Source organism: Callospermophilus lateralis, chromosome 12, assembly GCF_048772815.1.
Source record: "Callospermophilus lateralis isolate mCalLat2 chromosome 12, mCalLat2.hap1, whole genome shotgun sequence".
NCBI classification, from domain to species: Eukaryota; Metazoa; Chordata; class Mammalia; order Rodentia; family Sciuridae; genus Callospermophilus; species Callospermophilus lateralis.
In genome coordinates, this window is record NC_135316.1 from 65,594,900 (window position 1) to 65,618,948 (window position 24,049).

General features: G+C 37.3%; 1 protein-coding gene and 1 non-coding gene across 4 annotated transcripts in view; both read right to left on the bottom strand.

The window, feature by feature from the left end:
* The window catches only part of Elf1 (E74 like ETS transcription factor 1), a 103,068-nt gene that overhangs the window by 78,426 nt on the left and 593 nt on the right, over positions 1-24,049 (bottom strand). The window lies entirely within an intron of this gene.
* Positions 23,964-24,035, bottom strand: Trnae-uuc (transfer RNA glutamic acid (anticodon UUC)). The gene has a single exon. It is a non-coding gene; the product is annotated as a tRNA-Glu (tRNA).

Consider the following 24,049-nt stretch of genomic DNA (forward strand, 5'->3'; position numbering starts at 1 on the left):
CCATTAAGATGATAAATGATCTTTGATTGTGGTGGTGCCTCACTGTAAATCTCAACAACTTGGGAGGTTGAGGTAGGAGAATCACAAATTCTCAAGGCCAGCCTCAGTAATTTAGAGACCTTGTCAACATAAAAAATAAAAAGGGCTGAGGATGTAGCTTGGTGGTTGTATATCCCTGGATTTGATCCCTAGTATCACACACACAAAAAAAAAAAAAAAAGGAGGAGGAGGAGGAGGAGGAGGAGGAGGAGAAAGAGGAAAGAAAATCAAAATATCAATGTTCTCCAGTATTTAAATATAAAAATTAAGAGAATTAGATTAAATATTATAAATATTCCAACTGACATAATTAATTTTATTGATGTTAACATCTCTCAAAGTATGATCCCAGGTTCCAATACCTGTGTACAATATTTAAATGTGGGCTCTAATGTGAAACGGTTAATTCTCTATTTTCTCATCACTTTCTGTTCTGTACAGACTGAAGTTAGTAGGACTCATCTATAAGAAATACGCCTCCCGAACAATTGTCTATGCATTTTAAGAGGCATACCAAAAGGCAAAAGGACCATGGTTTTGATTGTGCTCACTACTGTTATTTCCACCACCTGGCACAGGAACCTAAACTCAACAAAAAACTCAAGACACATAAATATTGTTTCAAAAATGGTTCATTCAGCCAGTTGTGGTGGCACACCAGCTTGGGAAACTGAGGCGGGAGGCTGAGGCAGGAGGATTTTGAGTTCATAGCCAGTTGGCCTCGGCAACTTATCGAGGCCCTAAGCAACTTAAGGAGACCCTGCCTCTAAATTAAATATAAAAAAGTTCAGTGGGTGTGGCTCAGTGCTTAATAGCCCCTTGGTTCAATCCCTGGTACCAAAACAACAACAAAAAGAGTTCATTCAGGAGAAAATGTATTTAATCAGGAATTTACTACACACTGAATTTTTGTTTTGCTTGTTTAAAAACAGAATCTTGCTAAACTGCCAAGGCTGGTGTTGAACTTGTGATCCACCTGCCTCAGCCTCCTAAGTAGTTGGGATCACAGAGTAGCTGGGATTGTAAGTATGCACCACCTTACCAGCTGAAGTATTTTTAAAGACATGATTTGGCCCAAGATTTGATACAGCTGGATTCATGTAACTATGTTACAAGATTCCATTGGCAGTGTTCATTCTGGATGTTATTCTTTCCTGTCATTAAAAAATAACCAAGAACTGATTGTATTCTATATGATATGCCCAGGTAACATGTTGTCTATAATCTTAAATTGTTTTATGTAGGCATGATATTTTCTCTCACAATTTTAAATTCAATATTAAAAACAACAAATATTACTTCAGTGGACTGTAACCAAAAAAACACCTCAGGATCACCAGGAAGAACTTTTTGAAGACACTTGCTCATTCCCAGAAATGGATCCAGTGGTGCAGGTGGAGCCCAGATTTATGAGAACCACTGGCTCTTTCTAAGTTGTGCTGTACTTCACAAAACAGCCACTATTCAATTATTTCTAAATGTCGCAGAAAGGAAGCCTTATATCTTTTATATCGAGTTTACAGTAAAATCTTCCCTACTCTCTACGTGAAAGCATCATGTCATAGAAAATGAACATCACACAAACCACCTGTCCTTTCCCTATCACCAACTGCAGTCTTCCTAAAGAACAACTCTGAAGGGGAAATACTGGGGAATGATATTGGGCAAATTATACTGTTATATTGTGTCCATGTGTCCGTATAAAAATATGTACACCATTATGTACAACTATAATATATCAATTTTATAGTGAATAAAAAAGAATAACTCTGAGGGCTGGGGATGTGGCTCAAGCAGTAGCGCGCTCGCCTGGCATGCGTGCGGCCCGGGTTCCATCCTCAGCACCACATACAAACAAAGATGTTGTGTCTGCCAAAAAAACTAAAAAATAAATATTAAAATTCTCTCTCTCTCTCTCTCTCTCTTTTTCTTTTTCTTTAAATAAAAAAAAAAAAAGAACAACTCTGAGAATGATATGATGATTGCTCGTGCTAAAAGAAAAAAGCAACTTTCATTTCTCTTTTTTGTTTTTTTGGTACTGAGGACTGAACCTAGGAGCACTCTACCACTAAGCTACATTCTCCAGTCCTTTTTATTTTTTGAAACAGGATCTCTATAAATTGCTGTGGGCCTTGCTAAGTTGATGAGACTGGCCTAAAGGCAAAATAAAAAGCCACACTATTTATCACAGTATTCAAAGACTTTCATAGTTTGGCTTCTATTCACCTTCCATTTCCAGTCCTAAACTCTCTGGCTTCCTACTGTCTTTCTCATACATACACATATATACCACACACACTCCAGACACTGAAACCTCCTGGAATCTCTCCATTCCTATTTGTCTACCTTTCTTACCACTGTTTCCTGGGATTAGAATGCACTTACCTTATTTCCCATCTTATCCTCTCTGCCTGCCTAGAGAATATCCATCCAAGTCTCAGTTTAAAATCCTCCTCTGCATGAAGCCTTCCCTCAACAGCCCCCCTTATACTTATTACTGTAAATGCTTAGCATAATGGAAAGGGACCTTACAGATCCTTTATCCAGTCCAGTGGTTTATAAACTTTTAACAGTTAGATTCTTATAAAAACTTTCAGGAAACCTTAACACAACCTTAAATCTTCGCTGTTTCAAGAAAGCCTAAAACACTGATAAACTCCAACCTCATTTTAAAAATAGAGAGAGGTAGTATATAGAAAAAAAATGGATTTTCCCAATTTCAAGTTAATGACTAATTCTAGAAACTCTGTCATTCATTTAACAAATATTTACTAAGCACTTACTGTGTGCCATTGTTCCAGCTCCTTACTAGACAGCAGTGACCAAAAGACAATATTGTTGATAAGTGCAGGACACACAGAGATCATTTAAGACAGATCTTGGGGAACAACAGTGAATTACTATAAACTTAACCAAGAGGACTCCAATTGTAGTTATTGTACCAGAGGTGGCTTCACTATCTGAGCAAATTAACATATTTGGAACCTGGGTATGTAGCTACTGATCTCACAAATGCCTTTTCTCCACACTTGCCCATAAAATCCACCAGAAACAGTTGGTTTTCAGCTGGCAGTACACCCCTACTCTACCTCAAGAAGTGTATCAACTCTCCAGTCCTGTGTCAAGACCAGCTTGGTGAAGATATAGGGAATACTGAACAGGTAGCAGAAGGCAATTTTTAAATGCCACCTCTACCACATGACCAGTTAATGAAATAAGGTCTGAAAATACATTTGTGTGAATAAAAACACATATGAAGCATAAACCTTTGTTTTCTTTCTTTTTAGTCCTTTATCATAAGATGTACTAACATTGCATTAGTACTTAAGCATAATTCATTTTACATTAGTATTTAAGTTATATAATATCAGAAAAGTAACTATCACTCAAAAGTTTTTACATCCTCCTCTGAGCAGAGTTGTGGGCTAGAGATAATAAATTTTGAGATCATTAACACATGATAATAATGAATATATCATATTAAAGTAACAGATAATGACAGCTTCTTGGGACATACCATCATTTAGAGGTAGGAAAATGATGCTGAAGTAATAAGGGAAAGTGAAAAAGAATACCCAGAAATGTAGGAGAAAAACAAACATGTGTACTATTAACCTTGAATTTAAGTGTTTCCAAAAACAGGGAATGAGCAGCTATATCAAATGCTGATGTCAGATCAAGTAAGATGAAGTCTGAAGAAAAAAGGACAGCTGAAATTTAGTGAGGTCCTAAGCAACTTAGCAAGATTATCTCAAAATAAAAAATAAAAAGGGATGGGAATATGGCTCAGTGCCCCTAAGTCAATTCAGCAACATGGAGGCCACTATTAATTTTTTTTTTAAGTTTTGCTCATGTAAAAAAGATTTTTTAAAATCTGATTAGAGAATGTTTAAGACAGAAGGAGAGGGAAGAAACTAAAAATAGAAAGTAATTTTGTTGGGAGAGGAGTCAAGAGAAGATTTTCTGACTTGTAGGTTCTGGGCAATGAAGCATAGGGACTATAATTTAACAAGACCAGTACTGGACTGGGGTTGTAGCTCAATGGTAGAGACACTTGTCTAGCACATGTAAGGCACTGGGTTCAATCTTCAGCACCACTATAAATAAATAAATAGACAAATAAATAAAGGTATTGTGTCCATCTAGAACTAAATATATATTTAAAAAAAAAAAAAAAAGTAGCAGTCAAGTCTACTTCACCACCTCCTGAGTATGAGATGGGCCTAGCGATTTATTTGCTTTTGCTTTAGCCCAAGGAAATAACAACAAAGGTAACACAAGGAAAGACTTGAAAGTGTAGGTACAATGGGCTTGTCCTCTCAATGTTGAGATCCTTTCTGCCATCACTGGAATATGAGAACCACATGGAAAAAGGCCCTGACCAGGTGAGTATAGCTCCTCTAGATTATTATCTTGTCCCAGCCAAGTCAACCCAAATGTGAACAATCACCCAGTCAAGCAACAGAAATATGACACATACATTTGCTCAAAAACTATGACTTGCCCATGGCATCATGGTTAGTAAACATAAAGCCAGGATTTAAACCCATTCTCATGCCAGAATCCTATGTCCTTTCTTATCCCATTTTAAAACCTTGAAAATATTTTGGACTTTTAGAATTTACTTTGAACAATCTAAATAATTGTTTCTCACACTTAAGGATAATAAAATACACAATTATGATCTGCTACCCAGATTAAAAATGCAGGCAATTTTAAATTACTGAAATAAATTTCTAAGATTTACCAATCTCTCTGCTTTTCCTGCTGTTTCCCCACTACATTTTCTCCCCATCCTTCAAGATTCTGCTACAGTTCATCAAAAGAAAGTACCTAAGAAATTTTTAAAAATAGGAAAAGTGACTTTTATACCTTTACCAGACAAATAAACTCAAGTGGCTAAAAGTAGGAATAGAAGAAGATATGGAAAAAAAATAGACCTGATACTACATATAAGCTTAAGTTATAACTTAACAATCAATAAAAATATTATATTCTATTTTGTTTTTTAAAAAAATCACAGAAGGGAAGATCTTTCATTTAACTAGAATTAGCTAACAAAGTCACCACTGCTACTCATATTTTTCAATCCTATTATCACATTATTCCAATTAGAGATTTAAATGTTTTTTGGTTTTTTTTTTTTTTTTTTTTTTAAGTATCAGAATAGCAGTGTACAGGGCACACCTGTACCCAGTGATTCTGGAGACTGAAGCACTATAACCAAAGCTATGACAAAGGATAACTAGGGGTAAATAACAACCAAAAAGCCTTAAAAAAAGAAAAAACTTTGCTGAGGCTGGTTTTGAAATTTCAATCCTCCTGCCGGAGCATCCCAAGGTGCTAAGATTACAGGCATGCGCCACTCAGCTTAAAGCTTTCTTTAAAAAGAAAAAAATATATATATCAAATACTGAACCATGGGTCAATAATTTGTATGCTCAAGTACTTAGGCAGAAATGTACCAATGAATTAATATGTCTCCAAAATATAAGATAAAATGGTGGATAGAGAGAAAAATGTAAAATAAAATAAATATTTTAAAATGTTAATGGTAAAATACAAGCAGTTGGTAAATAAGTATTCATAAAATTTCAACTTTGTTGCATGTTTTAAAACATTCTTAATACAATATAGAGGGAAAAGTCTACTATTAATCAAATTGAATATTCTAGTAGAAAAATTGGTATGGGGCCTGGATAGGCATTTCATAAACACAGGAAAAAAGGTTCATCTTCACAATCTCAGAGTACAAAAACAATACCATTTTTCATTCACTAAATTAACAAAAATTCAAATGATTAGAGAGGGCATAAGAGAAACAAATGCTCTCATTCTCTATTCATGAGACTTAAAAGAGAATCATTCTAGAAGGCAAATTTATAATCAAAAGGCTTTAGTACGGGGCTGGGGATGTAGCTCAGTGATAGGGTTATTAGCCTAGCAAGTGTGAGGCTCTGGTTCAATCCCCAGCCGGGCCAAAAAAGGGGAAAAAAGTCTTAGTGTGTGTGTATATCTTTGACTAAGCAGTTTCAGTCCTAGGAATTTATTTCAACAAAATATATGCATATATTAAGATAGAAATATGTGATATAGTATTGTTCAAAACAGTAAAACTGGAAACAGATAAATCAGGAGAAACTACTATAGAAACTGTCACATTATATGGAAGGTTCCATGGTATTCAGTTATCAAAAGTGATTACTGAAGAGCCAGGCTCAATCCTATAATCCCAGCAATTTGGGAAGCTGAGTCAGAAAGATATCAAATTCCAGGGCAGCATCAGAAACTAAATAAGGCCTAAGCAACTTAGTGAGATCCTGTCTCAAAATTAAAAGGGCTGGGGCTGGGGTTGTGGCTCAGTGATAGAGTGCTTACCTAGCATGTATGAGGCACTGGGTTCAATTCTTAGTAATGTATATAACTAAATAAAGGCCCACTGACAACTAACATATTTAAAAATAAAAATAAAAAGGGCTGCAGATATAGCTCAATGGTAAAGAACCACTGCATACAATTCCCAGTACCAAAAAAAAGTAAAATAAAATAAAAAGTGGTTATCTATATAAAGTAGCATAGATATGGGAAAATCTCTAGGATAAATTTGTGAAATGTGCAAGTTAGAAAACAGTATAAATGAAGGTACAATCGACATTTAAATATTCATGATTTACCTTTCAGTGGGTAAAATATGGCAAATTCAAAGTTAACAGTACTATTCTTATTCTGGATAGTCAGATTTTTTATTATTTGTATTTGTTATGCAGTATTTAAGTAGCTATACTATGTTTCTGGCACCATCCTTCAGACTTAGAATACAGTCAACTTACCTGTAGATGGACAATTCAGGGACAGGCCCTGTCCACATATGAAGAAAATCAACAAATGGTATAAAAAGTGGCCAGAAAAACCTACTTAGAGTGATCAGGAATAACCTTTCTGAAAAGGTGACAGCTGCCCAGAGACCTAAATGTTAAGAATCCTAAATGATAAGGTAAAGAGGCTGAGGAGGAATCCTATTAGCGAAGGAAATTACAGTTTCTTACAAAGGCAATGAAGTAGGAGGAAGCACCTCAGTGAGAGTGAAAGGAGATGAGATAAGTTAGAGAAGTATTCTTACAGAATTTGTGTCATTTTATACTCAGAAAAAAGAACTGAGCTAGAAACAAAACAAAACAAAAAAATTGTCAGGTGTGGTGGTACATACTTGTAATCCCCACAAATTGGGAGGCTGAGGTAGGAGGATCACAAGTTCAAGATCAGCCTAGGCAACTTATGAGGGCCTAAGCAATTTAGAGAGACACTGTCTCAAAAAAATAAAAAGGGGGCTGGGGATGTGGCTCAAGCGGTAGCGCGCTCACCTGGCATGCATACGGCCCGGGTTCCATCCTCAGCACCACATACAAACAAAGATGTTGTGTCCGCCGAAAACTAAAAAAAAAAAAAATACTAAAAAATTCTCTATCCCTCTCTCTTAAAAAAAAAAAAAAATTAAAATTAAAAAAAATAAAAAGGGCTGGGGATGTATGTAGCTCAGTGGTAAAGCACCCCTGGGTCCAATCCCCAGCACCAAAAAAAAAAAAAAAAAAAAAAAAAATTTTGGTACACCCTAGCCATAAGAGCAGTCAAAATCTTGAAATTTTTTCTTGCTAAGTGATCAACACACATCTCATTTAATCCTTATAACAGAGCTATTAAAATCATTCAGAAAGTTTCAAAGCAGAGTGGTCTTGGAGCAACAATTCTCATATTTGTATTCACTAGATCCTGCTTAAGGAATCAGCAGGGTGAATATTTTTCAAGTATTTCACAGACCCTGATAATTTTTAAATTATAGTTCTTCCCTTAAAAAAGCATAATCATTTAAAGTCCTATAGTCACACAACCCAATCCCAATCTTTATTATCCCCTCACTTCACAGCTTAAGTTCCTCAAAGATTTTTCTATACTTACCCACTCCCATTTCTTCATCTCCCACTCATTATTCAATTCACCCTAATCTAATCTAACCTCTCAAGTTACAACAGATTTAGTGTCATAAAAGTCAACAACCTCACAGGGCTAAATCCAAGCCAGGCACAGTGGCCCATGCCTGTTATTCAAGCAACTCAGGAAGCCGAGGCAGAAGGACCACAATCTCAAGGTCACCCTCAGCAACTCAGCAAGACCTTGTCTCAAAAAAATAAAAAGGCCTGGGATGTAATTCAGTGGTAAAGCACTTCTGGTTCAACCCCATCTCCCCCTGGCCAGAAAAAAAAAAAAAATTAACACAAAATGTTAGTCCTACTTAAAACACTTTTTCGACTTCTCGAAAGCTAAGTTCTTTCCTGATCTACCATTTCTCGAGTTTTCCTCCTCAGTTTTCCGGCAGACCTCCTAAACACTCAACACTGTCAACACTGGAGGTCCTAACAGCTCAAAGGTACCCTCTTACTCTTTGTGGGCAAATTTATCTATTTACAGGGCATCAAACTACCAAGTTACAGTATAAAGGTAAAAACCACCTATGCTTGATAACCCTGACAATTCCCTTAGATTTACCCTTTACTTTTTACCACATTAACAAAACACAGTGGCAACCAATATCATCTAAATAAATATAACTGAATTTTTTCCAACATTAAAGTACCAGATTAAATAAGTAATTTACATTTACAGACCTTATTGTACAAAAAGGTACACAACTTTTCTCCTTACTCCCAAACCATTCTACCTCCATACTCCCTGTTTAAAACATCAACATCTGCCTATTCTGTTAAGATTTAAAATCCTTAACATAGCCTACAATGTCTTCTATAATCTAATTCCTGCCATCCTCATCTCTCCATTTCTAGTCACAACTTCCAAAGGGATTTTTCATTTCTCAAAGTTTACCCTTTCTTTCCAGCTACAGAGCACTTACAAATTACTATCCCCTCAGCCTTTCTCTTCCCCCTCCCCTCCTCATTTCTCCTAAACCAGAAGGTTACTCCCTTAAGGTCTCTATTTGAATGCCATTTCCTCAGGGAAACTTTTTCAATCCAGTCCATTCTCCCAGCTTGTTGGGGGTCTTTATGCACATTAACACTCGAGGATACTTTTGCTAATAACACTTAAGGATGCTTTTTACTTGTTCAATCAACATCTCTTTTGCTAAAATATAAGTTTCATAAGGATTTGTCTGGTTTTTCTCATTTTTATACCCCTAGCACCTAACACGTAAATACTGGTGAAATTAGTAATTTCATCTCATTACAAATACTTTTTGCACTCAAAAATAATTCGTATACCTCTGATACTATTTGGATTTTACCCACAGTTCCTGTCGCTCATAGGAAGGCCTTAGAAACTAGAATTTCTCTTTCCCAAGGTGAGTCATCATAAACCCTGTTTTCACTGCCACATTTTTTGTCTCAGAGCTGGCCATAAAGAAACCTCTCTAACCTATCCTTGTCTGATGTTAGGTCATAAGACCCTCCTCATTGGTGTTGGGGGTGGCTACTACCCCAACACTTTGGAGAGAAGGCTAACACCACCCAGTCTATTAGCATTAGATATACACTGAAGTCTGAATAAAATTCCGGAGCTGAGACAGTTCTGGATATCTGAACAAATGGAGATTGCTTGGAGGATGGCAAACCCTTTCATCTATCTAAACCTATGCATTTCTTCCATCTGAATCCTTTATAATAGCCTTTATAATAAACTGGTAAACGTGTTTCCCTGAATTCTGTTGAGTCACTTAACCAAATTAATGGAACTCAAAGAAGGGGCTGTGAGAACCTGATTCCAAACTAGTCAGAAACACATGTAAAAACCTAGGACTTGGAATTGGCATTAAAGCAGGAGAGGGGGGCAGTCTTGGTGACTGAGTCCTCAACCTGGGCAATCTGATGCTATCTCCAGGTAGACAGAATCTGAACTAAATAGGATTAGAGGACACTCAGCTGGTGTCACTGTAGAACTGACTCCTACTTGCTTTCGGTGGGGGTAAATCCCCACACATCTCTCTGATATCAGAAATCTTTTGTGTTGATTCTGGTGAGAACAGAAAAGACATGGATTGTTTTTGTTTTTTTCAACAGAATAACCAAATAAAACTTTGAATTTGCTTCTTTACAAATTTTCACAGGGATAGCAGGACATAGTGGCCCACACCTATAATCCCAGCGGCTCAAGAGGCTGAGACAGGAGGATCACAAGTTCAAGACCAGCCTCACCAACTTAATGAGATCCTGTCTCCAGGAAAAAAAAAAAAAAAAAAAAAAGAGGCTAGGGATGTGGGGCTCAGTGGTAAAGCACCCCTGGGTTAAATCTCCAGCAACAAATAAATAAATAATAAACAAGATTTTTAACAGGGATAAAAAATACATAACATTAAATTAATCATCTTAACCATTTCAAGTACACTCATGTTGTGTACAAGCTATCTATCTCTAGAACTTTTTTCATCTTGCAAAACTGAAACTATATCAATTAAAAAACTACTCTTCATTTTCCCTGGCAACACCAGTTATACTACCTTTATAAATTTGACTACTCTAAGTACCTCATGTAAGTGGAATCATGCGTATGTCTTTTTGTTATTGGTTTAATTCAGTTAGTATAATGTCCTCAAGGTTCATCCATGCTGTAGCTTGTCATAACTTCCTTTCTTCTTAATGCTGAATAATATTCCTCTCTCTCTCTCATATATATATAATATATATTATATATAAAATAAAATATATATTTTTTTCTCTTATTTATCCATTTATCCATTGATAAACACTTGGGCTACTTCTACCTCAACTGAGACTTTCAATTCGTTTAAGTATATACTGAGAAGTAGAATTGCTGGGTGATATGGTAATTCTACATCTTTTTTTTTTTTTTTTGTCCCAGGGGATTGAACTCAGGGGCAATTGACCACTGAGCCACATCCCCAGCTCTATTTAGTATTTTATTTAAAGACAGGGCCTGAGTTGCTTAGAACCTCATTTTTGACAAGGCTGGCTTTGAACTCCCAATCCTCCTGCCTCAGCCTCCCAGCTGCTGGGATTACGGGTGTGAACCATTACACTGGGTCAATTCTACGTAATTTTTTGAGGAACTGCCATACTGTTTTCCATAGTGGCCTCCCCACTTTATATCCCCAGCAAAGATACACCAGATTTCCATTTTTTCCACATCCTGGCCCCAACATTTACCAATTTTTTTAATTTTAGCCATTCCAGTTGAACGTCAGCCAGTGAGTTTGCTCTTACATAAACATTAACATGTCTCACTCTAGTCAGAATGGCAGTTATCAAGAATACAAGCAATAATAAGTGTTGGCGAGGAAATGAGGAAAAAGGTATACTCATACATTGCTGCTAGGACTGCAAATTGATGCAACCACTTTGGAAAGCAGTATAGAGATTCCTCAGAAAACTTAGAATGGAACCACCATTTGAGCCAGCTATCCACTCCTCAGTCTATAGCCAAAGGACTTAAAATCTGCATACTATAGTAAAGCAGACACATCAATATTTATAGCAGTTCAATTCACAACAGATAAACTGTGGAACCAACCTAGATGCCTATCAATAAAGGGATAAAGAAAATATGGAATTATACACAACAGAATATTATTCAGCATTAGAGAGAATAAAATTATGGCATTTGCAGATAAATGGATGGAGCTGAAGAATATCATGCTAAGCAAAGTAAGCCAATCCCCAAAAAAACAAAGGCTGAATGTTTTATCTGATTAATGGATGCTGATAATAGGGGTGGGGGGGGGGAGAATGGAAGAACTTTGGATTGGGCAAAGGGGAGGGGTAGATGGGCATGGGGCAGGAAAGACGGTGGAATGAGATGGACATCATTACCCTAAGTACATGTCTGATTGCACAAATGGTATGACTCTACATCGTGTGCAACCAGAGAATTGAAATGTTGTGCTCTATTTGTGTACAATGAATTGAAATGCATTCTGCTGTCTTGTATAACCAAGTAGAACAAATTTTTTAAAAAACTGTTACCTTCCCTTAAAAAAGCATATACCAAAAGATAAAAAAGCTAAAAATTAATATATTAAAAATGTGAATTTTATTTAACAAAAAAATGTATCTTGTTTTCTGCATAAACTTGTGGTAAAAGGCTCTCTAAAATTGGGCTCCATTGCTGGGCTCAGTGATGTATGCCTATAATCCCAGCAGCTCTGGAGGCTGAGGCAGGAGGATCCCAAATTCAAAGCCAGCCTCAGCAACTTATCGAGGACCTAAGCAACTTAGCCAGACCCTGTCTCTAAATAAAATATTTTTTTAAAGGATTGGGGATATGGCTCCGTGGTTAAGTGTCCCAGGGTTCAACCTCTGGTACCAAAATAAATAAATAAGGCTCCATAAACTAGTAAAACATATTCTAGACAATATTGACAATGCAGAAGAATAAACCATATCTCAAAGAAGAATTTCAAAGGAAACCAAAATTGTGATTCATGTGCAACGACACAAAAAAGGGGAATACAAAGGAAAGGCATTCCCACTCATCTCTGAAATTCACTGATGCCACCTGAACACTTGCAGTTCTGAATTACTTAAACCTGTGTTTGTCTCCCATCAGGGTACTTCCCCTAACCTCTACCCACCGCTGTATGCTGGGCAGCCTTCCTTATCAACTTTGCCTGTGATCACTCTCTTCCTGTCATACCCCTCCTGTCTACTCAGCTATTACAACTGGGTCCATGCCTGCTAGCCTCCTCAAGGGTGATTCAGCAGCACAGCTGCATCCTTCCCAATTAATAGGTTGTAGGTGTCCCTTGGCAAAAGACAAGTATCTGATAAACACAAAAGTTAAGGAAGCTGGGATAAAAAAAAAATTCCATTCCAATCTTGAAAGGCTGAATTAAATGTCTGATTAAATCTTGGAACATAAAAAGCTTCACACGGAGAGGGGAGGGAGGGAAAAGGAGGAGGCAGGGGATTAGCAAGGATGGTGGAATGTGTTGGACATCATTATCCAAACTACATGTATGAAGACACAAATTGAGTGTCAACCTACTTTATATACAGAGAGATGAAAAACTGTGGTATATATGTGTAGTAAGAATTATTATGTGTATAATTATTATTATGTATATGTGTAATAAAAAACAAGTTACATGTATGAAGACATGAATTGGTATGAACATACTCTATACAAAGATATGAAAAATTGTGCTATATGTGTAATAAGAATTGTTACACATTCTGCTGTCACGTATTTAAAAAAATAAAATCAATAAAATAAATTAAAATTAAAGCTTCACACGGAGCAATATGTGAATACATTCTAAATCAGAAATATATCCTGGTCTCTAGATTCTGAATCCAAAAAAAGATTTCAACTCAAAAGATTAAACTACAAATACAGATGAAGAAGTCACTGGGCCAAGTGCCTTCCCAAAGATTTCAAAGTAGGAAAAAAAAGTTTTAAATAGAAAGTATTTAATAATGAAAGCAGGACTTAGTGGTGATGCTTATAATTCCAGCAACTCAGAAATTGAAGCAAGAGGATCACAAATTCAAAGCCAGCCTCAGCAAATTATCAAGACCCTATTTCAAAATAAAAAGGACTGGTGGTATTTCAGTGGTAAAGCTTCCCTGGGATCGATCCCCACTAGTATGTGCCGTCCAAAGTATTTAATAGGGAAAATTTTGCATTCAAAAATACTAAAATTTACAGTCTATGAAACAGTGATAACTGCTTTATCAAAATTCCAAGTCATCTATGCTAGAATTACTTTTCAAAGATTTTTTTTTATTTGTATTAGTGAAAACAAACCTAGGTATGAAAAGTAAAAGTGAACACTTGACTACCAATAATCCTAAAATAGTATTATATATCATAAAAAGGTAGATACTGTGTGAAAACAAAGTCTCTTAAGAGTAGATTAAATGTTAAGTTTCTTTATGTAAGTTCAATGTCACAGTTTTTAAAAAGATTATGACAGCAAATAATTAAAGGTCCTTAGAAAATATAATATATCCTGATGTGGTGATTCACACCTGTAATCCCAGCGACTCAGAAGGCTAAGGCAAAAGGATTACAAGTTCAAGGCCAGCCTTAGCAATTTAGTGAGACTGCTTCAAAACAAAAGTGAAAATTAAAAAGAACTGGGGATGTAACTGTGGTAAAGCTCCCTTGGGCTCAATCTCCAGTTTAAAAAAAAAAAGGAAGGAAGGAACCAAATATATCCCTAATTTTATCAACTCTTCATTGCAATACCTAAGAAAGATGCAAATAAACCATGACGTATTTAGAAAGTTACTTTTCTTAAGCCATATTTAAATAATTCTTTGGGTTTTTTGTTTTGTTTTGTTTTTTGGGTACTGGGAATTGAAACCAGGGGCTCTGAACCACTGAGCCACATCCCCATCCCTTTTTATTATGAGACAGGGTCTCACTAAATTGGTGAGGCTAGCTTTGAACTTGTGATCCTCCTGCTTCAGCCTCCTGAGTTGCTGGGATTATAGCACTATGTACTACACTTCCACACCCCCGCTCAAATAGTACTTTTAAAAACATGATAATTTACTTATTTGTGGACCTGTATAAACATTTGCTTTTCTTTGAGAGATAGAGGTCTCACTATTCCTAGGCTGGTCTCTAACTTGGTTCAAGCCCTCCTCCTGCCTCAGACTCCAACTAGCTGGAGCTTCAGGGGCATGCCACCACATACTGCTAATCATCTGTATTTTCATCATGGCCTAATTAGCTTAAAATTATACAATATATGTTGATTGTAGAATGTAAATATTCAGGGAGCAAAAAGTAATTCTGAAAAGTCACCCACAATCCCAAACAGTTACAGGATAATTTTAAATAAAACCACACATTTAAAGTTTACTCCAGATTTGTTATGCTATACATTTTTAAAAAACAGTAATATTTAAATATTAAAAATCATTAACAGTTGGGCACCATGACGCATACCTGGAATACCAATGACTCCGGAGACAGAGGCAAGAGGACACCAAATTCAAGGACAACCTCAGCAATTTAGGAGACCCTGGCTCAAAATTTAAATACACACACACACACACACACACACAGAATTAGGGATGTAGTTCAGTGGTGAAGCACCCCTGGGTTCAATCCCCAGTATCAAAACCAAAATTAATAATCATTAACATTTGACAATTACTCAATAATACCAAAATGTAGGGCCCATAAAGCAAAGTATAAGGTAACTTAATAAGCTAGAGACTAACACTTCATCCATCCTCATCAGAATGCACAACTGCTGACCTCAGAATGTTGTTTCAGCTCACTTCTGCTTTTCTATTTCAAGCACTAAATGGCTGCTCTACCACTGCTGACATCTCGGGGAATTCAAGTGTGTAAGTCATTTATGACATTATAGGCAGTAAACAACTCATCTGCTGGGAAAGTTATTTTGTAGAATCCAAGACTGAACCATTTCCTGAGTAGAAGAGAGCAAATTAGTCTTTCACAATCACCATTTCACTTCTATATCCAGCTAGTTTACCAATGTTTGATCTGTGAGCAGACAGCCTTTCTAAATAAGAAACAATATACTCCAAACTCTTTTACATAAGTACATTTAAACCATTTCATCAAGCCACGGAGAATTTTTAACTAAAACCAACTGCACAAAAAATGAGAAGAGCTAGGCTCAGTAGCACAAGCCTGTAATCCCAGTAACTTGGGAGGCTGAGGCAGTAGTTCCACAAGTTTGAGGCTAGACTAGGCAACTTAAGGAGACCTTGCTTTCAAAATAAAAACAAAAAGAGGTTAAAGATGTGGCTCAGTGATAGAGCACCTCTCAGTTGAATTCCTAGAACCTAAATTCCTAAAAAAAAAAAAAAAAAAGAAGAAGAAGAAGAAAGCTGGCAGTAGGTGAGGGATTCATATAGTACTCAAAAAAATACGGGGCTGGGGTTGTGGCCAGTGGTGGAGCGCTCGCCTAGCCATGTGCAAGGCCCTGGGTTCCATCCTCAGCACCACATAAAAATAAATAAATAAAATAAAGGTATTATGTCCAACTACAACTAAAAAATACATATTTAAAAAAGTGTAACTCTCAAATGATAATACTATGTGTGTGTTATAAAATGAGATTTTAAAAAATTAGTACAATAAAAGTAAAAAAAAAAAACATCATTTCACAACAGAACTACATGCCATATGGTTTAAAAAACAAACCCTTTATGAAATTTCTGAAGAAACATACCTTCTAAAAAAGCAGTGAATTTCTTTGCAACTTTTTAAAGCTATTAATTGTATTTCAGATTCCATTTAAAAGCCTCAGAAAAGCTTCCACAAAAAAACTGATTTCAGCCAGGTGTGGTGGTAAACACCTGTAATACCAGCAGCTGCGGGGGTGGGGGGGTGGAGGGTGCTGAGGCAGGAGGATCTCAAGTTCAAAGCCAGCCTCAGCAAAATCAAGGCACTAAGCAACTCAGTGAGACTGGGGATATGGCTCAGTGGCCAAGTACCCCGGTACACCAACCCCTCTCCCCCCCAAAAATAATGATTTCAACCACATATACCAATGAGAGAGAAGAGAGCAAGTCGGCTCTAAAATAATAAATTTCATGCTGGGTGCAGTGACAAACACCTGTAATCCCAGCCCTGGGGAGGCTGAGACAGCAAGTTCAAGGACAGTTTCAGCAACTTAAATCCTCAGCAATCTAGTCCCTCAATTTCTGAGACCTTGTCTCAAAATAAAAAATAAAAAAGGGCCAGGGATGTAATAAACACTCCTGGAGATTCCTAAAATAACTTGGAATGGAACCAGTCATCCCCCTCCTGGGTTTATACCCAAAAGACTTAGAATCAGCATACTATAGTGACAGCCACATCAATGTTTAGGACAGCTCAATTACTAATAGCTAAACCACGGAACCAACCTAAGTGCCCTTCAACAGATGAGTGGATAAAGAAACTATGGTATATATACACAATGAAATATTACTCATCCTTAAAGAAGAATGAAATTATAGCATTTGCCAGTAAATGGATGGAACTAGAAAATACTATGCTAAGTAAGCCAATCCCAAAAAACCAAAGTGGGGGAGGGAGAAAAGAGGTACTTTGGACTAGACAGAGGGGAGTAAAGGGAGAGAAGATGACATGGGAGCAAGAATGATATAATAGAACATTATTACTTTATGTGCATATATGATTACTTGACCTGTATATCTCTATACCATGTAAAACCAGATGAATGAGAAGTTATACTCCATTTATGTATGATGTCAAAATGCATTCTACTGTCATGTATGACTAATTAGAACAAATAAAAAAAAATTGTGTTTTTTTATTTATACTGGGTTTCAATCCACAGTACCAAAATGAATACATTAGAATTTACTAATTTGAAATTTATCAAAGGAATGAAGCTTTTCTAGAATTCTTTCGGATTTTAGTTCTAAATTTGTATTGTCCACAGGGTGGCAGTCTCACAGTCTTAAGTGTCCCTGGATTCAATGCACAACTTCAGTGTTCAAAAAACTACATGCACAAAGATGTGTAATAAATTTACTATTTGAGGGGTTGGGGTTGTGGCTCAGAGATAGAGCGCTCGTCTGACATGTGTGAGGTACTGGGTTCAATCCTCAGCACCACATTAAAAAAGATATTGTATCCACCTATAACTAGAAAATATTTTTTAAAAAATTATTATTTGATCAACCTGAAGGGTAAAAGTTGCCTGTCCTGTCCAAAAAATTATGTTCTTAACTTCCCTATTCCTTTTAGTAGTATTTACTTTGTAATATCTTAAATATTTCCTTCAATAAATCTCTTGTATATGATCTTTTCTATTTTGCTGTCACCACCCTATTTAGGGAGACTAGATACAAGGAGAGCTGTTGGGAGATTATTACTGGCAGGAGATTGCCTAACTTAGTCAGGTAGGTCCTAACCTAAGGAGAGTGGAAGGAGAAGTAGGAAAGAAGGTGAGAAAGGACACAGATATAATCCTTCCAAATTCCAGTTCATCTAACACAATACTACCAAATTAATTAATTACTTTCATATCACGTTTCCAAGTGAAGTAAAACTCCTTAACCTAAAATTCAAGAACCTTCCAAAATCTCTTTGTCAAGAGCCAAAGGCATCTATAAAATAAACTTTTGCTTTGAAGAGACCTTGCAACTCAGCTAATCAAATATTTTCTAAATGTTTACCAGGTGACATGCACTGTTCCAAGACTGGTGATATAAAGGGAAACAAGTCAAAGTATCTACTCCTCCTGACAGGACAGTCTATTTAGGGAAGCAGGTAAAGGCCCCAGGCATTTCCAGCTCCAGGCAGGTAGGAGTGAGGTTCCTTCAAAGTACAAGCCACTGGAAACACAACAGGGATTGGGAGTATTGGTTAAGAGAGATCTGCCAGAGCACTAACATTGTTCCCTACCAACCCTAGTCTATTTTTGCAGCCCTATTTCCCATTCCTATCCCTCTTATAGACTCAGCTTGGCCAAAATTTGCTAGCAATTGTGAATGCATCTCTGCTTTGGTTTGCCTCCTCTAAAAACCTTGTTCCCCTCCCCCATCTATATAAAGCCTAATTAGTCTTCAAAGTTCATCTCAAAACTGCCTCCTAGAGGAGGGCTTTTTCTTATTCCCTAATACAAAAACAGATGTGAATTTTGGAGACCTTTAACCTTGGTTTAGTTCCCTCTGAGCATTTATCAGACTATGCACACTATGCATTGTAACGTAATTACGTAATTATTACGTAATTATGTGTATATTTATCTAACCTCTTTCATCAGGTATTTACTAAGTATCTCCTACATTCCTGAAATTACCCAAGAGTTAGAATTTTATTGTTAAATTATCCCATTATCATTTTAAAATATGTATTATTCAAATGATAAATTTAAAATCTAGAGATATTCTATAGGCAGCAGGGCACAGTGGCAACACAGCTGTAATCTCAGTGACTCCAGGGGGCTGAGGTAAGAGGATCACAAGTTTGAGGCCAGCCTGGGCAATTTAGCAAGACTGTGAATCAAAATAGAATTAAGAGAACTGAGGATGTAGCCCAGTGGTAAGGTGTTTTCCTAGCATGCTTGAGGCCCTGGGTTCAAATCCCCAGTACAGAAAAAATTTTTCAAAGTCCTATATGCTTTTTACTTATTCAATCCTTAATATTTTGCTGAGGTGTGACATGCCATAAAGTATAAAGTTCACAATTCAATGTTTTGGCATATTTAGAGTTGTGCAAACATCACTAAAATCTGATTTTAGTACATTTTAATCACCTTATGTACCTACATCAGCAGGTACCCTACCAACCCCCCTTTCTTCCAAGGTAATCACTAGTTTTTCTTCTTTCTCTATAGTTAACTATTAACATTTTATAAGTGGAATCATATATAAAATGTGGCCTTTTGTGCCTTGTTTCTTTCATTTTGCATAATGTTATTGAAATTCCTCCACGTTACAGTATGCATCAGTACTTCATTTCTTTTTGTTGCCAATTAATATGCCATTGTACACTCACATCACTATTAATTTATTCATCAGTGGGACTTTTCGGTTGTTTTCACTTTTGGCTTATGAATAGTGCTGCTATAAACATGTGTGTATAAGTTTTGGGGTAGACATATGCTTTCATTTCTCCTGGATATACACTTAGGAAATGCTGGATCATATCACTCTGTTTAACACTTCAAGGAACTATCAAACTTCCAACATGACTGCACCATTCTACATTTCCACCATGGGGGTTCCAACTTCTTTACTTTTGTTTGAATCTTATAGAACAAGAACAATCCCACTACACAAAATCCTTACCTAATATTCTGATAGAACAAAACAAAAAATACACAGAATCAAATAAACAAACTGGCAATTTTTACAAAAATGAAGAAAAAACAGAGTAAATCAATCAGGAAGTAACCAAACAAGAGGGACTCTAGAATGATCACAAAAGACCTCTCTGCGAAAGTAATGCTGACCTGAAATGTGAAGAACTAACCGGAGGTGGGTATGTTATAAGACGAGGAAATGGCAAGTAATAAAACAGTGTACATGTTTGAGAAGTAAAAATGTGCCAACGTGGATGAAGTATAATGAAAAGGCAAAATGCGCAAATTAAGTTGGGAAGGTAAGCAGAGGCCAGATAACCTTAGGTCTCACAGATTAGGATAAAGTCTTTCAATTTTGCCTAAAATGCCATAATCCTTTTCTAATCTCTTATCTTTGTTTAAATATGGGTGCTCCACTATAGGGACACTGCTACATCCATGTTCATAGCAGCACAATTCACAATAGCAAGACTGTGGAACCAACCTAGATGCCCTTCAATAGACGAATGGATAAAAAAAAATGTGGCATTTATACACAATGGAGTATTAGTCTGCATTAAAAAAGGACAAAATCATAGAATTTGGAGGGAAATGGATGGCATTAGAGCAGATTATGCTAAGTGAAGCTAGCCAATCCCTTAAAAACAAATGCCAAATGTCTTCTTTGATATAAGGAGAGTAACTAAGAACAGAGTAGGGATGAAGAGCATGAGAAGATGATTAACATTAAACAGGGATGAGAGGTGGGAGGGAAAGGGAGAGAGAAGGGAAATTGCATGTAAATGAAAGGAGACCCTCAGGGGTATACAAAATTACATACAAGAGGAAGTGAGGGGAAAGGGGGAAAAATATAAGGGGGAGAAATGAATTACAGTAGAGGGGGTAGAGAGAAAAGAGGGGAGGGGAGGGGGGAGGGGGGATAGTAGAGGATAGGAAAGGCAGCAGAATACAACAGACACCAGATTGGCAATATGTAAATCAATGGTTGTGCAACTGATGTGATTCTGCAATCTGTATACAGGGTAAAAATGGGAGTTCATATCCCACTTGAATCAAAGTGTGAAATATGATATATCAAGAACTATGTAATGTTTTGAACAATCAACAATAAAAATTAATTTAAAAAAAATAAAAAAGAAAAAATAAATAAATAAATATGGGTGCTCATTTCTGCAAACATTTACTGAACTTTCATGTATCTTCTGATCACACACACATTAGCAAATATTAAAGAGACTTTTTAGGTACATCAGCACCATTCATTTAGTATCATTATTTAGAGGCCAAGAAAGAACACCTAAAATATGGCTTCCAATGGAGTTTTGGTAAAAAGGCACAACCATATGTATGAATCCTCACAAATTTATCTCCTAAAGTCTTAGCCAATTTAAGAAGAAAGCCTTATTGACAATAATTTGCAGCTCTCTTAGATTATCAAGATCATATTTCAATAAAGTCAATTAAGAATATAGCTTAAGCTTAGTCTCATAATTTAAACCTAGATTTCATTCTTATAAACTGAATTATACTTAACTGTTTTTTTTCCATTCTATTAAAAATTCAACCTTAAACCTATGAGTAAAATAATAGTCTACATGTTTATACTGTTTAAATCCCCCTCCACCCCAGTACTAGGGATTTAAACCTGGGGTGCTCTACCACTGAGCTACATCCCCAGGCCCTTTTATTATGTTTTATTCTGAGACAGGGGTCTCGCTAAATTGCTAAGGCTGGCCTAGAACTTCCACGGTCACACTGAGATTACAGGTGTCAACCATTATGCCTGGCTTTTTTTTTTTTTTTTTTTTTGAGGTGGGGTCTCATATGTTGCTCAGGCTAACTTTGAACTTCTGAGTCTCCTGCCTCAGCATTCCAAGATATGTGTCACCTAGTCCTAGTTTGAGTCTTTTTAAATAAGTTTTTTTTTTTTTCCCTCTGCATATTACAGCTATGTTCAGGATTTTCAAAGAGGAAAAAAAAAAATATTTTCAAAACTCTAATGACACAAAAGGTCGCTCTGATAAAAGAACCTGTTACCTAGTCAAAACTCCTTTCTAGGGTCCGGGCTTGATTTCCCATAGTTCTCCCTCCAGGCACTCTGCTCCTGCCAAACCAGACTACTTGCTAGCCTCTTGGTACTTGTCCCCCCGCCATCTAGGTTTATGATTCACATTCCCCACCAGGAGAAATCCAACCAGTTCTTCAAGGTCCAGAACACACACTCTTCCCTCCTAGTCTCTTCTCCAGTTCTTTTACCCGAGTATAACTTGATTCTTCATCTCTCTGTTCCAGTAGCAATTTCTACAACTCACGTGTTGCCTTATGGTATTCCATCTGGTGCACAACTATAGTAAAGAAATCTGTCTTGGACAGGGTTGCCATCAACCACTCCCCTTGGCTCACCCCAAATACACAGTATAACTAGTTACAATTAGGAGTATTCAAATGTAAAATAATGCAGTTTAGCACCATTGGATTCACATAATACCAAGTCATTTCAAAAATTAAGCCCTCTGTGGAGACAAACTAAAGTAGAGGTAAATTTCCTTCCTTCCAAATTTGGACCTAACTCTTCAGTAACTGGTTATTAATAACAGCACAATATCACTCCTTATTTAAATGAAACTTCTCCACTTTCATTACCTACACAAGAATTATTCTTGAAATGCTATCTGAAGTTTGTAAGGTGTATTCCCAAGAATTTATGAGGGTAAAGCTAGAGTTCAGAGAAGGTGAAAGATTTCCACAAGTTCACACAGTTAATCATAGGACAAAATGTGATTCCATTCAGTATTCTATTACCTACTCACAAACATAAAGCACCTGAACATCAGTAACTTCAAAAGCATCTGGTGGACTTGGCATGAAGTAAACAAATATTTGAATTAATGAAGATGATTCAAAATTTGTAGTTGTGGCAGTTTTTTTCTTTCATCTTTTTCTTTTATTTACAAGTGAAAGACTAATTAATCCTTAATCATGCAGATCACATTAACAGATCATTTTCAAATTTACTATGCAGTTAACAGTTTGGAACACACATATAACAACCAAAACATGCTCTTAGCAATGGGTATGACAAACTCATCCACAAGAGTCACTTTTTCCTTATTTGTTCCCAGAAACCCAATAGACTAAACATTATAGCTGCTCCTATTTTCTAATTTCAACTTGCATTTAAGATAACGCTTTTGTTTCATTTACAGCTCACATGCTGCTGACACAGCTGCCCCTTCTTTGTAATAAACACAGGGCTTCTATATTTAAAAATACAGTGAAACTTTGTTATAACATCCCCTCCCCAGTCTCCGGACAATTTTCTCTCATCCAAGACCCACCTCCCCCCAGGACTTTTTAATCAGTGGCACTTAAAACATTGGTCCTTCGGAAAGTCAATTTTGTTCTTCAAAGACATCTCATCACAGTGGTATTTTCCTTCTGCGTAGCTCTTTGTGTTTTAAGGGGGGGGGGGGAATCCTCTTCCCAAAGGCCCTCTCCTTTGGCTTGGGTACTTTCAGAGCGCAGCGAGCGCCGGGAGCGTCCAGTGGGCTAACCTCGCACGCACACCCGGCGGGTGGGGGTGACGGGCAGCTGCGCCGCCGGGAAAGCGCGCCCCTGGGGCCGCTGCCCGAGGCAATGGGCGTTCCGGAGAGGGGGGTCTCGTAAACAGCCGGCATAAGGACGATATCACCAACCCCGGACGCCCAGAGCAAGCACCAGAGCAAGGCAAAACCGTCCCGCGTCTCTCCCCCGAGGAGTCAGGAGGGGGTGGCCAAGCAGGGTGTGGGCGCGAGGGGGGCCTGGGGAGGAGATAAGGCGAGACCCGAGTTAATCATCACCTCCCGAGCGTCTGGAAAACTACGGGCCGGGACTGGAAGGGCGGGGGAGCAACGCCGGAGAAAGTGAAACTCCCCGACCATCAGACACCTGGAGCTAGAGGGACCCTGCTCGGGACCTGGAGCCTCAACGTTCCTCCAGCCCGCACGGCTGGGCACTCCTGGTCTCAAAGGAGCACCCCAGCTTTGGACGCCACTAACGACTACATCAATGCTTCTCTTATACAAACTGACCCGCACAAGAGACGGGTGTCAATCTGAATCACTGGAAATAAAACAGCCCCCCAAACCCGCCTTTAAAAAACAGGGGTACACTGTTCCCATACCGGGAGTCGAACCCGGGCCGCCTGGGTGAAAACCAGGAATCCTAACCGCTAGACCATATGGGAAGTGCTGCTAGAGA